A 14,642-nucleotide genomic window follows, 5' to 3' on the forward strand; every position below is an offset into this window, starting at 1 on the left:
GCCAAGCATCAACTAAAAACTTGAACTGAGTCCAATCCCCTCATTGTCAAAATCATCCTTAGTCAGGCATAAAGAAATATAATCTCAGCCCAACATGCCTTGCTACAGTCATAACTGAAAATTTCTTTTCAGCCTAAAAAGGCTGAAACGTAAGAGTTACTTTCCTGCATTTCTGTACTGTAAGATCTCAAGGACATCCGAGTAACTTTGGTATATAAGAAAGAAGCTGAAAGTAAACAGATATGCTGAAATCACTCAACTTTGGGAAGGTATACAGTACCTTCATAATATCTTGCAGAAGAGTTGACCAAACAACACCAATAAAAAGTAGGTCTCTGTCTTGAACAAAGAGGTAGAACTTGGACAAATGCATACCAGGGTTTTGAACCATACTGAGGAACTGCTAACAGCACCATAAGACACAGTTACAGGAGTGCAGGCTTCTGGCCCTAAAACTGGCCTCAGATTGACAATAACGAGTCTGTGGGGTGCCACAACTCCTTTGAATCTGTTTCCATATCCACCTTTGTTACAGAAACTGTGTAGGAAGTCTTATATTTATATTAATTTCACTACAAAGGTATGAAAGCAGTTACTCTTGATCGATACACACACTAAAATTTTAATATAGTATAGATAAAACTAAAGTAATTTTCCCATGCGCTTCATATGGAAACAGGTTTTATCTTCTCATACTCCCCATTCTTACTTCCCTTTCCCTTCCCCATTTTTCAGTCCTCTGGCTTGTATTATGCCTCCAGGTTTTGCAGAGCAGTCACATGAAGACTTCTGAATGTTCTGAACCAATTGGGAATAGAAGAATAGACTGGAAAAGCAATGCAACTGAAGTCAAACCCTCATTATGATTCAGGCATCATTAGTTTGCAAATGACACTGATAAGTATGTTGTTTAATTCGAGTGCTAAGCAAAGGATGTTTCAATAAATTTTCACATTTTCTCAAGGTTTAACCACCAGTTGTGCATTTGTAATCTCAGTTCATTCCCCATGGTCAGGACTTCACACTAAGGGAAACATCACCGCATTTTCTATGTATGTCAGCAGAAGCTCTAAGCTATCATTTAGCAAGAACTACCTTTTTAGTAGAAGATCACACTGTTGTTCGAGACCTAGCACAATAAAACCTACATGAGTAAGGGACGTCCTCAGCCCAGTTACGCAGTGTCCTGGGTATGCAGCAAGCCACAGTATGGTGAGTGCAGCAAAAAAGTTTAGAAAAAGACGATTTTGGAAAACAGAGCAAATACAGTAACATCAGTAACCAGAAAAGGAGGAACAGCACTGGCATTCTGCAAATAGAAAGAGACAAGATAAAAGCTGCATTTCGGAGATCTTCGTTTTTACTTCTACGGAGGGAACATCGATGATCAAAGTGTCAATCTGAATGGGACAAAAACTCATAGCAAGAACACACTACCTCTGATGGGAGCGCTGAGTACAAGCAAATATTCCCCCAAATCCTGCTGGGTTTTGCTGCCGATTCGTCAACAGTCTGCCAACAGAGTAAAGATGAATAAAGGGAAAAGAGGTTGTCCATTCACAGAAATGCCGTGCTACACAGGTTGTTTGTATGAACAGTGAGTTACTCGACTCTGCCTGTGAGCCTCAGAAAGCGTGATCCAAGAGGAACAACGGCAGAATGTCGGCATCGCTTCCCCGGATCGAGAATACCACAGAGAAGGGCTGGAGAAGGAAGATTTGTCTGCACGTACATGCTGAACCACCTGCTCAAAGAGACTGACTGCTGACTACCAGTTTACAGTGTGGAGATAACCACATGGCTGTGAAATATTGATCTTTTCAGTGCATATATTTCCTTAAGAGGAAAGTCTGATAAAACATGACTGTTCTATTCTTTTAAATACTCAGGAAAAAAGATGTTTCCATTCCTGTTGCAGGAAAAACTAAGGACACCATTCTTATTAAGAGAAACTGAGCTGTGTTGCTTGCTCTAGTAATGCAAATTTGGGAAAAAATTACTTTCTATAAAGATAGTCCATTAATCAAAGAATTTTCTACCTCATTTTTTTACAGGAGAAGATTATATATTGTATTAAAAATCAAACACCTTACCGAAAAAGTTGCCTGGCGATATGATACAGTTATAAAGTCAATGTTCCAGTAAATGTTTTACGAAAACTATAAACCTTGGCTGAAATAAGAAGTGAGCTAGCACAGGAGTAGTGTTGTAAAATAAATAATTAAAAAATAAATCATTTTAGTGTCTCTCAGTATCTCTTTTTGAGCTGAACTGTACGCTTACCACTGTACCCTTACCATCATTAGGAGGGAGAACTAGTTTTGAAAAGGAAAACTTCAATATAAATATGACATTTGCTTTGGGTTTAATCAACCCAACTTTAATGAGCATTCCATTTGCTATTCCCATTTTTTCCTTACAAAGTAAATAATCTCACATACAGTTGAGTGACTAGCAGGTAACAAGCTTGTATGGATCAGCTGAGCTGCAAACACTGCCATGTCACGGCTGATAAAAATATATTAACAAATCATAGCATGTTTTTCCACTGAGGTCTCACCTGAACTTTTTGCCATATACCCGATACAGAAAGCAAGCACACATGTTCAGAACACATGCTACGGCACAGCTGATGCAAAGCAACATGTGTCCGACAACTTATGTCCCTTCAGAAAAAGGGATCTGAAACTTAGGACTTCAAAAACTAAAATAAATTGTATCAAAAATAGCATCTCAGAAACAAGAATGAGAATCAAAAATCACAGATCCATTAACTGGTGGTGATGCTATAAACTTTCTTCAGAAACACCTGACATTTATCAAAGTGGAGATTAATCCTAAGCACCAGTTGGCTGGGGGCCTACTGACTGGAAAGCAGCTTTGCAGATAAAAGACCTGGAGGCAGTGGGGGACAAGAAGTTGAATACGAGCCAGCAATGTGCTCTTCCGGGAAAGAAGCCCAACAGCCTCTTGGTCTACCTTATCATCACCAGCAGGTCTACCTCAGCTCTGATGAGACCACATCTGGAGTGCTGGGTCCAGTTCTGGGCTGCCCAGTATGACAGAAACATGGACACACTGGAGTGAGTCCAGCAATGGGCCACAGAGATTAACAGCTTGGAGCATCTGTTATCTAAGGAGAGGTTGAGAGTGATGGGACTATGCAGCATGGAGAAGAGACGGCTCAAAGGCAACCTTATCAAAGTGTAAAAATACCCAATTTGCAAGGGTGGCAGGCAGTAAAGAACCAGACTCTTCTCAGTTGTGCCCAGTGACAGGACAAGAAGCAATAGGCACAAACTGACACACAGGAAATTCTTTTTAAACATAACTCCATCGTTGGAGACATCCAAATCTCAACTGGACAACATCCCGAGCAACTTGCTCTAGTTGACCTTGCTTTGAACAGGAGCTGGAGTAGGAAATCTCCTAAGGTTCCTTAGGATTATATGACATTAAGGCATCAGCAACCTCAGTGATACATGATTCAAGAGGAAATATGATTATCTCTTGGCTAAATGAAAATAAAACTTAAGTAAAATATGATCTTACAATAAATAGACTCATTAATTTTTAGATGTCTGGGATTACTATAAAAACTTATCTAACGCAGCAGTAAAGAAGTCACAGAATATTAACAATAAGCATATCTCAATTTTATAGACTATCAAATTAGTATTTCCAGCAAAAGTAAAGTCCTAATCTGTATACTGTAACTAAGTATCTAAACTGCAGTAATCTAAAGCATTTCAAGTAAAGACTATCATACTTTGAAGTACAGAATTACTATTTATGTGAGAATAGAATCACAGAATGATATGGGGTTGGAAGGGACCTCTGGAGATCATCTAGTCCAACTCCCATAGAGATACAGTATACTTAATTTTATCTACCCACAGTGATCTCAGTAAAATAGTACACCACACTACAAAAAAAAAATCATATAATTATAACCAGAACTTAATTATAATTGTATCTTCTTTATTGCAATGCCATAAAAATGAATAAATTATTAAGAACTGGATACATCTGGGATGGCTTCATTGTAGACTACTTGATGGATCTTGCCAATTTTTATTTAACAGCATATGAAATCCCATAGCTCCCCTAAGGTACTGAAACTGTACTCTTCAGACGTGCTACTGACCATCTGGGAGCTATACAGACTTGGCACATTTTACTACAGCTTGCTAAACTTTTGAAACAAACATCTCATGCTTACACTCCACTTTTTCAACACCACTTCTGGGAAAACAGGATCTCTTGAACTCTTTAACAAAATCATTAAAACAAATTTATATTTCCACAAAAAAATATTTAATTGGAGACTTCTGGTTAAAAAAAAAAAAACAACAACAAAAAACAACAAACACAAAACAAATGAAACAAACAAACAAACAAAACCACCAAACAAACAAAACCCCCCAAAAAACCCCCAAAATCACCAAACCCTGTTCAAGTTACTCAGAGATCAGTTTTTGAATCATACACACACACACACACACACATATATATATATATAATGCTAAAAACCACCACTGCAGATCATGCAGGATCTGGAGACCTGTAGCTTTACTCCAAAGGGCTTGCCACAGTTGATGCTTCAGGAACAGATTGGGACAGGGCTCAGAGTGACACTGCAAATATCTGGAGGAAGATATACTGAGGAGATGAGATGGCATCAGACTCAGATAAAATGAGACAGGCCTGCAGGACAGAGGCAGAGCATGATGTCAGGAGAATGGATAAGGCAATATAACTCCTGGGAATTCCTAGAGACTTGGAGGGACACTCCTACAATCAGATGCTGCAGGAGAATGGGGAAAACAGAGAGAGCTAAGGAAGGGAAGAGGAAATCAATGTTTCAAAAAGAATACAGCGGATTGTCAAATACTCTTATCATATCAAAGAGGATACATCTGAATGGTTTGTGGTCACCAGAAACACCAGCTAGAACAATTTTAATCTAGTGTAGGGTCAAATTCAGACTCTGGTGGAAGCTACAGAAAAAGAACACTAATCAGTAATTATACAGAATACATAAAAACAAAAGCGAAATGAAAAGCAAAGCAGAAGTTGATTACAGGAATAGACTTCCCTTTTTAAGTTGGGAGATGATGCTGGGTGGGACTGTGGGAGAACAGATTCAAAGAACAGATGAAGGAGGAAACTAAAAAGAATAAAGGAGAATGAATGTAACATCTTTTTTGTGTTTACTAAGTTCAGCAGCCCTAACCCAGCTACATTTTTACGTAGGGGTGTGGAGGGAGGTTTACAGCACTTTACAGAAGCATCTAGAGACGATCCGTGTGTAGGACCAGGCAAAAGGAAATTGTTTGCTTAAGTGTGCACAGAAGAATCTTCTCCATAGTTAGTGCCATACAGCACGTTTAACCTCACTGGTAACCTTCACAAGATTGGTAGGTCTTTAAACACCTGAAGTAAAATAGTAAATGTACAATAGTAAATGTTTGAAGTCTTGGGAACTCCACAATTTATTTATTTTATTTTTGTTGCAGACAATTCTGACACTAGTGATGAATCATTACTGCAGCTTAAAAGCACAGCTATTATAGTGGTAAATAAAGTCTCATATGTTACTCCTGATCACGCAGGGAGAAAATGAAAACCAACTGCTTTACTGTCTACTAAAACTTCCAATAAAACATTTTCATTTAACAGTCTAATTTAGGTATAGCCACACTAATCACCACAGATAAGGAGGTGCATGACAATTCTTCAGTGGCACCTGACCATATACATGTTCCTGCCCCGCAGTAAAGGGAAGAGAAACACAAACAAACTTGCTGTAACCGCCTTTAAGTAGGTAAATGACATTGAATTGACCATGGGGTAAAACAGCACGCATATAGCTAAAGCAGATCACTTCAAAGCATAAACAGTCATCTGTGCTATTATTCTTGCACGTATCAGACCCCTCAATATCAGGCTGTTGACACCCGGACACTAGCAGTGCATATAGTGAAAATAAGACTGATTTATACAGCTGAATCTTTTCCTATTTCCAGCAAATACAAAGTGCTGTTACAAGTCAGTCAGTTGAATATGCCACAAAAATAAATAGCTACACAAATATTTCAGAGACTTATCTCACTGAAAAACTTCCACAGAAGAACAGATGGGAAATACCATTTAATCACACACCAAAAGCAACTACCACCTATCATGACACTAAACTACAAGATCAAGCTTTTAACGTAAGCTCCACTCACCATTTCCCCAATTTTTATTTCAGTCACATATACAAATATGGACACTTTTTATCATTGCATCCATTGGGCAAATACAGTTTTGAAACTGCCTTTGCCAAAAAAAGGGTATGAAATCCAATACTGGAGAAAGATGATCTTGTTATTAATACCCAGAAGTGGAAGCCACAAAAACAGAATTCTGGTACGGTCTCTGACAGAGACAACCTCTCTCACATGGGAATAACGTTTAATTTCCTCACATATAATCACTCACCACTACTTCACTATTATTTTATTGAGACCCAGGAATGGAATATACTGCAGTAAATTTTAATGACAAATGACAGAGGAGTTAATGCAACAAAGTACTAGATAACAATAGGGAGTGAACAGTGCCTACACGTGACAGTCTGCCATAAGATGTCTTTCACAAACACATTTTATATTGGATTGTAAGCTGAGGGCCCTGCTGCCTTTGACTTATTTTACACCTTTCTTTACAATCTGGTGAACCACTAATTCATGGTCCACTGCACTCAGATACTGCACTTATCTGAAAGGAGACAAGAAAATATTCAAGACTAATGCAACACATTTGTGTACCAATCAATCCTCTTGCTGCTAATTGAAGATCACTTTCGTTCCTGTGCCTTGTACACTGGTGCTACCAGTGGGCGTGACTTCAGGGCTTTGTCCTCCAGGAGAGCTTTGGAAAGCGTGTATGTGCATACGGTTGTGTTTATTCTTCAAACATGAAATAATTACTTCAGCTATGACTCATACAGAATTGTACAGTTGATTGAGAAACTCTGGTTGAAGAAAGACCCAAGCACATATTTTTCTTAAAAAAAAAATAATCTTTATATTCAGGAAAAATCCAAACAGGTTCCTTACTACCAAATGAAACCTTAGTTAAACACACCAATCACACGCAAAATTCTAGAAACTGGGAGCTCTACAGTTTTGTTTCTAGCCTTGCTGTAGAATCTCCCTAGACCTGGCACTGCTACTTCATATTTTTTCCCTGAAAACATGGATCTGATATACAACTTATATAACACAGAGGAATCTACTTACGTGCAATTAGATTACATCATGAAGACCGTCAGAAGCTCAAAAAAAATACACTGCTAATAACAGAGATTTCCTTAACTTTGCAAATGATCCTACAAAAATGCTCAAAAGAGTCAAAATAACTGTAATGTTGTCTGAAAACTTCAGGCTAATTTTAATTATTTCTCGTCATATTGAGAACTTTGTAGTGTTAATTTTTAAGTGAGAATGGTTAACAGAAGTTTTCTCTACAAGCTGTTCACTTAGACACCAGGATATTATTCAGAGTGGAGGAACAGAATTGGAAGAATTTATTATGTTTCCTTTAATTAAGTGGTGCTTTTGCTGGTTTAGTTTTGCCATGAAAACCACAAGAACCTACTGTCTCCAACTGCATACCTGATTAACTACAGAAATACTAAAAGATAGACTACAGGGAGAAATATTTATATTTTTACCATGTAAAGGTTAAAAACTAAAGCACAGATAAATGTTTGACTTTAAGGAGGAGTCAAAAGAAATAAGCTACTTCCTGCACTCTATTAACATGTAACTGTCAAGTAATTACAAACTAAAACATAGAGAGGTGTGTAAAAATGCAACATGAAAGACCTGAATTCACCAGACAGTGCACAATATTTGAGAACTTCTTTACAGATAGACAAGCCTTCTACCTGTGTTTCTCCAGTATCTGTAGTTGCAAAACATATAACATACCTGTTTGTCTTAAAAACATAGAACAACCATTTTCTATTTAGAAAGGCAGTGTTAATACACAGAGGAAGTAATGGCTAAATATATATATCCTGTAACTCGTATTAGACTGCTTAAGAACAGAAATTGCGAAGACCTTCCACACCACTGAGAAATGTTCTCACAGAAGAGAGCATTTAGTACAACTATTGTATTCATTTAAGGGAAAGGGAATAAATTCTTTATTATTAAAAAGAATAAGTATATATTATATACACGTAACTATAAAAAAAATACTACATTTTCAAATGCTTTCATGGTCAATATTAGTGTCAGGTAAGATGACAACTGGGTCTAGAAGCTGCTTTGCAACCATCTATAAACACGTGGAGTACTTTGTTAAATCTCAGTCTTGCAATTTAATGCAACGTAATTAAAATCGGGTATTAACTGTCATTTTACGGGCGAGAGCTCTGTAGGAAGACAAAATGAACACTGACAAATAGGAGCAGAACTGAGGTTTCCACATAGAAATTCAAATCAAGAACAGGAATACAAGTTTTATTACTTCTGAACCTGCCATTTCATTATTTAAGTAATAAGAACAGACCATCATACGCTTAAAAGTTTAAAAAGAGAAGTAACTGTATAGTTTCAGTAAAATCCATTCACTATTTTAGTATCGTAAACAAAAGCTGCAAATTAATATAAATCAAGTATCAGATATTGCAATAGTTGTAATATTTTAAGTATTCACAGTGAAGTAATGTATTTTTATTGTTGAAATTAAGTTTTAAAGACAAAGCCTCATCTCCTCAAAACAGTTTCAACAGTAGTTCCTCTCAACACAGCAGGAAGTAAAAATGTAGAAGTTATGCCTTATTTGAAGCAATTTTGAGGTCAGATTCCAGTCTTGAGAATTATTTGTTCAGCTAGTCTTTAGAAACATAATAGTAGAGCTAGTACCATCTGTTTTCTTCCTAGTTGAGTGGGCATTTAATCCTTTTAACTTTTTAATTACTTGTCCACAGATGGCTGACAGCTCTGTCTCTCTTACTTCATGTTATGATCCTACTGGTTCCCAGAAATCAGTCATAGAAATAGGGCCAGAAGTCAAAAGCTGTCAGCTGCATCCAAAAAAGCACCAAAAAGTTTCTGGGATTTAGATACCAGTATTTCTCTATCTTTCCCAAAATGGCTTATTGCCAAAATATGATGCTCAAAGGTAGGGTAGGGCTCAAAGGTCAAAACATTTCTGGAGAGGTGATACACAAAAAACAATAGTCTGCTCACTTTCTATTCTGAGCAGTTCCATTCCATCTAGTTGACAAGCTCTTGTAATCTGTTCTGAATAATGTAATTCCCCTTCATTTTCTTTCCCTATACTACTTCTGGTCTCTTTATAATATTTACTGATAGCAACATCACAGAGTAATAATGACAGAAATTATACAAAAAAACCCCAGAAAGACAGAGGAAACACGTAATTCTTTTTGGCATTTTGAGACTTAAAGGGCAATTTTAATTCATTTTTCATTAAAGTAACAATAAGTAGGCAGTTACCCTACAAACCTCCCCACATAGCTGAAACAATTACAAAGTATTGATGTAAAATGACTATAAAGTACCAATGCAAATACTAGTCAGCAAAAACCACCAAGTCTTCTGAAACAAGGAAAACACAGATGTGTAATAAACAGTACCATCGACCTACAAGGGCATAATACACACATACAGAGATTGTACAGAGACCAGGTATCACCATCGAGGACTAAAGGAATGTATCAGACACTTGTAAATCCCATGCAAATCATACACATAAAAGTGGCAAGAAGAGCGGGAACTCTCACTACCAGCTCTGCGGAGACAAGGAGCGGCAAGTCTCAGTGACACTAGGCAAAAATGTTCTGTAAAGGGACTGATGAGGCATGTCTGTGCTCCTGTTTCCATGACAGAGCTAGTCAGTCACTGACAACACTGCTGTGTTCCTACTGATAACCAACCTTGCAAGATCCCAGTAGACTCAGACTGATGATCTGTGTTGGCAGGGTGATTTTGCTGCCATACACCTAATAGTGCCTATCGAAAGACAGTGACAGCAAGAACTGTTTGAACTATCTCCTCCAATTTCTCCCATAGCACAGCATGAGATGCAAAATAAAACAATGAAGATTCACCAGATGATTAATATTTCAGATTTTTTAATGTACATTAACTGATGCACAGGAATACTTAAGCTATTCAGTCCACAGCATCCTATGCTTCTGAATCCTAACTTCTAAAATCAATTCTTCCTCTTCTTTTATGACTCTAATCCTACACTTTACCTAGCAGGGAACACCTACAAAGAATATTTTGAGTTCTGGAAGGACTCCCTTTCCATTAAAGTACCCATAGATTTACAACACAATTTCAGGCAAGGAAATAGGACAACAGACACTAGTTTGTTGCAATAATGCACACAGCTGTAATGCATCTGTGAACTGGAAGATCCCTTGTTCTGGAGAAAATTAAAAGAAAAAGAAAAGGGAAGCAATCAGAATTTGATAGCTTCAATGTAACATCTGGAGACAGGATCCACATCTCAATTAACTGTAAAAATAAGCCCTTTAATGTATATGCCTTACTATCTTCTTTCTTTAAACATCAGGTTGATCCCACTGGTTAGCTAAACATAATTAAGTCTGACTTGCAAAAGCCTTATTAACTCTCTACAAATCCTCTTCCAGGATTTAACAAAAGCTACCATCTACAAACTCTAAGGGTGTCAATGAAACATACTCACCTTGGCGGGTTTTTTTTCAGCTTTACTCAATATTTAAAACTTCTCTCTCTCTCCATCTCAATTTAATATCAGAATGTGATGACAAAAACTAAGTAACTTCGGCACCCTCATAATCAGTTATAATACATTCAAAAACTATAAATTGCCCAGAAAAAAAAAAAGCCAGGTTAAAGATTTCTCCCATACTTATGCAATGCTCCCTATAATAGTTGTTTATACTAGTAATTTACATAAAATTTCCTGAGGCTTTATGACAGCAATTTATTCTGTAAATTAATTAGGACATTTTAATATTTATTATTCTAATTTTAGTATTCTTTTTTCTCATTCTGTATATCAACAAACACTTCTAAATTTTTTTCCAGTATTGCTTGGAATTCCTTTCTCACTTTGAATCCCACAAAAGAAATCGGCTACTAAAATAAGTAATTTCTGAAACCTCATTCATTAAATTCCACCCACAATACAGAAGTATTGGAATTCTGCCACATTTTTGAAAGGCAAATACAAATGTCTTAATATAAAGTTGTAGAGTCATTCCAAGTGAATTTTCAAAAGTCGCTCTGCACTCTCCTCACCTCAGATGTACTTTATTGCCCCTGCTTTGCACCAGTATAAAAGCTTTGCTTCTTAAATCAAGTCAACAGTCTAATTCAGGTTATGACTTACTCTGTTTTAAAACACCAAGCAGCTCCCCAGTAATTCTACTTTTGGTCACAGGAACACCAAGAGGACAGCTTTATTGAGGCCACAATGATACTGCTCTATTGTAATGGTTTCACATGATAGCTAAACTTTAACATCTCGAGCATATGTTTGGATGTGGCAGAACTTCACAGTCCTTACTTTAGTACACAAGACAAACATTGCGATAGTCACGAAACAATACATTATTAAAAAAATGGAATCTTTAGCAAATAGCTTCCTACCACCTTCATAGAGAAAGCCCTACAAACAGATTTTTCAATTTGACAGTGAGAGAAAGATCGTCTAGCAAGGGCTAACTAAAACAAAACTTATTTTCTATATTGGAAAATTTTTGTTTCGATCTTAACATGTGATCCTACTCCTCAGAATGCTTTTTACAAACGTTTTCTTTAATAAGTCCTTATATAAGTCCTTTTTGAAGTCTTAATAGATATTAATCAAATTCAAATCAGAAATGCTCTTTGAAGACTGAAAGCTGAAATACTTCACTAAACTACAATTCTATTTTAGAGCATGCAATACTTCAAATAACATGTCCAGGAAAATAAGTTGTGCGTGAGTACAACCTTCTCAGGAAGGGTTAACCTTCTGACAAACAGAAGAGTTTCACTGACAGACTAGATTAAAGACAATTAAAAACATCTATGTCAACATCCAAATCCGCTGAGGGTGAATTTATCATCCTCACAAGAGCCAATTGCCAGGAAGAGAAAAGCTTGTATTAAAGCTTCCAGGCAAATACAACTTCCTACAGAGAAGTCTAGGCTGCAGAACTCCTTTCAGTAAGTCTATGCCATCTAACATATTTAACAGGCATCTTCCATTTTTAACAATAAAATAGGATTGTGGAGCCAGCTGAATACAACCCATTATTCATTGCCAACATCTCTCATCCAAAGAACCTATTTTAAAAAAAAAAAGAAAAATCTACAGCTATGAACTGTATTTTGTCCTAACTTCCATTTCTTAATTTTTGCAGAAGACAAAAAGCTTAAGTCACAGTCTATTATAGTAGATTTCTATTACCAGCTGACAGGTCAAACGCAAAACAATGTTTTTTAAGATTTGCCATTTGGTTGCTAGAGCCAGTAAAACTCCAGACACTGGCAAGAAAACATGTCCAATACACGCTAAGAATGGCAGCCTGTAAAAATTATCAGTTCAAACTGGCTTCAAAATAGCAAATTTCAGTTCTTCACGGAAACAAAATTTCTATGATTGTTTTTCAGAAAGCACGGAAGAGGGAAGGGATGCATTATCTCTGTTGCTATGTGGTATTAGTGTAACAGGCACCATCCAGAGGTAGAAAAGTATGGTTCTTTGTCTAAAACCTTTGACTTATGGCAATTAAACACTGTATTACAAAATTGAACAGGATATTAAAAATACTGTGATTCTTCTGTTGAGATTGGAATGAAAGCACTGCACTTGTCACACAAATGATCGCAGTAAGAAAAACGTACAAAGTCCGCCCTGTTTCATACATGTCACACGGCTTACCAGAAGTATTTGGTGATATATTAACAATTTTGTTGTGTAATGACTCTCTTGGCACCTACCGCCCATAAAAAAAAAAAAAGTGCATTTCAGTTATGTACTGCTAAAACTAGAGAAAGCCACTGCTCTGCATGTAACACAGCACAGTCCCTTATGAGCTGAGTAAGAGTAATTTGTTCAAGGTCCAGTGATAAAGCGAGAGAAGAATTAGACTCATTCTCAAGGAGATGAGCATTTTCAAAGTGTAAAAACTGAAATGTCTGGCCTGCATATGGAAACACATTCACAGACATCCATTTCAAATTATCGGTGCAATACAGTAACAATAACACACAGGCAACAACTAGATGACAATACCACATAAATAAAAGAACTTGTCTCCACTTCCCTTGCTGTTTGGCCACTTATTCAAATGCCCATTTTCCTGCCTATTTTGGCAAAAGCATTTGTGAACCAGATCAGAACCAGCAACCAGAAAGAGGCTGTTTTTCAGCTGGCTTCTTCTCCAATCCTGTGATGAACTGGTACTCCAAGCTGTCTCCCTCCAGGGTAAAGCAAACAAATGGGACCACTGCAAAGGGGTGGAAATGAAACGCCAGGAGAGTTGGGTCACATTGACCCCGACTGAAATCGGCTTAACCAGTGATGGAACTGCAGCCTTTGACTTGACAGCCAAAGCTAGGTAGGTAGCATGCATACCATACTTTCAATTAACTCAGCCCTGACATAATTTCGCAATTTTCTACAAAATGACTAAATAGTTAACTCCCACATAAATAAATGAACATAACAAAAAGCAGTAGAGAAAGTTAAGATCCACAATAAATTAAATTTTTATTAATTTGATGACCACATGGTAGTCCACAAGACCCTACAAGTACTATTTCTTATGGTAGTACATTATGTTGTGAAATCAACTTTTAAACAATTAGCAGTCCTATAACATCAAATATTTCCACGAAGAAAAAGGAGAATGTACTGCTCTTTATTTCCCTCACTCACTATTTAAACTAACCCTTCAAAAGACCTGACTGATCAAGACATTGTTCCTAAAGGGTTTTTATTCTGAGCCTTTACTGCCAAGCATTCTTTCCATTTTAAGTGTACTTTCATGATATGTCATAAAATGTGGACGAACGCCATTTAGGGAACAAGAAAACAAATTGATATATGTATATAAACCAAGATCTTTGTAACAAAACACATTGCTATATCCTACTTCCTTAGAAAACTCCTGAAACAAATGCTGATGAGCAATTATGATCACCCCTTAACTTCAGTACATTTTAATTTTAGAAGATATGGACAACAGGTGCACATCATGTTCAATGAAGATCATGCAAGGAATACCGAATTACTGTTTCAAAATTAAATTCCATGAATCATAAAGACGGTTAAAACAAAGGGTGTGGAGGGAAATATTATCTTCATCAGCAACAATAACTAGGCTTTGTTTAGGAGCAACTGGACAAAGGTATTAAATTAGGGAACCACTTTATTTTTTTCCCTGCAGCTTCCCTGATCTCAAGTCAGAAAAATGTTCTTTAACTTGTAGACAGTTTAACTTTTGCATTAAAGTATTTCCATCTACCTCTAGCCACCATCTACCAGTACAGACCTGCCAGCAGAAACCGGTTTCTGCAGGATGGCAATAGTGCTGGTTTAGCTGCCACCATGTCTACTACGTTAAAAGC

At 36.9% G+C, this 14,642-nt stretch overlaps 1 protein-coding gene across 1 annotated transcript in view; it reads right to left on the reverse strand.

The window, feature by feature from the left end:
• TTC33 (tetratricopeptide repeat domain 33) overlaps positions 1–14,642 on the reverse strand; it is a 47,442-nt gene that overhangs the window by 21,713 nt on the left and 11,087 nt on the right. The window lies entirely within an intron of this gene.

Source organism: Numenius arquata, chromosome Z, assembly GCF_964106895.1.
Source record: "Numenius arquata chromosome Z, bNumArq3.hap1.1, whole genome shotgun sequence".
NCBI lineage: Eukaryota > Metazoa > Chordata > Aves > Charadriiformes > Scolopacidae > Numenius > Numenius arquata.